The sequence below is a fragment of the Watersipora subatra genome, chromosome 3, assembly GCF_963576615.1.
Source record: "Watersipora subatra chromosome 3, tzWatSuba1.1, whole genome shotgun sequence".
In the NCBI taxonomy this organism is placed as follows: Eukaryota; Metazoa; Bryozoa; class Gymnolaemata; order Cheilostomatida; family Watersiporidae; genus Watersipora; species Watersipora subatra.
The window spans coordinates 54,266,159-54,268,163 of record NC_088710.1 but is presented as its reverse complement, the minus strand read 5'-3'; positions in this window follow the sequence as shown (position 1 = coordinate 54,268,163).

Below are 2,005 nucleotides of genomic sequence, written 5' to 3'. Positions count from 1 at the left end.
TATTCGTTATTTCCACATTTTACTTAACTTTTTCAAGTGTTATTAATCCATCAGGTAGGCAGAGAACAGAAATGAGCAAAAACAGAAACTGCAGATTGTCATTTTATTGTCATGAAAACATACATAGCCACCATCAAAATACCAAATGACATTCATTTTTGGCAAGCTGTAGAAATAAATAACAAGTAGGTGTACAATACGTTAGAATGAGGCATGCTTTACAGCAAGGCCCAGGCACACTAGCTGTCGCGTGGTGAAGTATCAATGAATATTGACATATTAAGTGTCAAGGTTATTCAAGGTCTTGCTAGTCTTGTTGGTAACTGAACAAGTTATCGATGAACGAGTTCAGAAGCAATTAGCAGATCTCCTTTTAACATTCTGGAGACAGGGAAAAGTGGAAAGCAAGAGTAAACTTGCACTTCAAAGAGGAAGAGCAATCTGCCTTAGACGCTGACATATTATAGACTTAAGGAAGTTAAAGTTATAACTGCTATGGAGTCAGTGGCTCACTTTGGTTTCCACAAAGACTTCTTGGTTTTCATTATCATACATACATCCTATACTGACCCATTATTTTGATACTTTTGTCCTACTACTGAATTCCCCTTTGTTCGGGTAATAAAATAATTACCTAGTGAATTTGAGTTAGTCAAGCTAGTAACTTGAGCTCGTCTAAATATTTACAATAAGAGCTGTGTCTGGAGCCAGCTTAACAATCATTACATTATGCGTAATTATCTCAAAAGCATCTAGTAATTGATAGGCTAAGCTAGTGGTAACCAACAGTATTTTCCCAAGGGCTTTAAGCATGAATATTTTCACGCATATTGTAATAACTATGTGCACAGTTATTCCATTGTATCGCGAGTAGGCTGTGTGGTTTAGTGGGTTAGCTCGCCTGTTTGGAAAACTGTAGGTTACAAGTTTGAATCCAGTATTAAGTGGATTTTTCATTCCCAAACTTTATCATTATAATTGGATTTTCAGAAGACAAACCACAAACATAGAGATTCATAGATAATTATAGATTATCGAACTATCTGTAACTAAACTACAGTAAGTAGCTCGCTGTTGCTTTTGCAATTGTGTGTTCAGAATTGAATTACGAATTATTATGTGTCAGCAAGCTGGCTGACCATCTTTAAAATATGTTGATAAAGTTCTTTGCCATTGGTTTTTTTTATTCATCAAGATTATTTTCAAATCTTTCATACAGCTCACCCACTTATTGAAACTTCCATTTAGTTATGATATTGCACAATACAAGCTACTAGATGAATGCCCTGTGTTGCATGGGTAATAAAAAAAGTTTTAGCATGAAAGTTTATTTTTAATCAATATATAAAACATTAAACATTCTAACTTTTAGATGAAGGCATTTTTTGTCTGCGTGTGTGTCCGGCCAATGCATAATTCAAAGATTCAAAAGCTTGAGCCATAGCTAAAACAGATTGCGGAAAAACATTTTTACGCTATACGCTCGCTCAAAATTTAAAATAGCTTATGGGACAGATAATGTAGTTGCCATTGACTGAGTTTCTTTACCCAATGAATTTGAGTAACTTGGTAAGCTAGTAATTTGAGCTAATATTGTAATCTTTGCTATAATAAGAGCCGTGTCTATCTAAAACCAGCTAAGAATGTTAGAAAAAGAATTGCTTCTCACAGGAATCAAACCTATTCATTCAGATACACGAACGTAGAGACAAGCTCACTACCACTAAACCAAGCAGCCGTCTCACCCACTTTAGAATAATTGTATATATAATCATCATAGATCACATATCTCTCACGGCGTATTGGACTGCAAGCGTGCTTTTTTTAACCGATTGCTATTAACTGTACACGTGACAAACACTTCGATATATATATATATATGATTATATATATAAATATAATATATATTTAGATTATGCAAAGAAAAAGAGATAGTATTAGTGTTTTTTTACTTTTACACGTATTCAATTGAGTGGATGTTGATTTTTAGTGTAATAATGGCTCT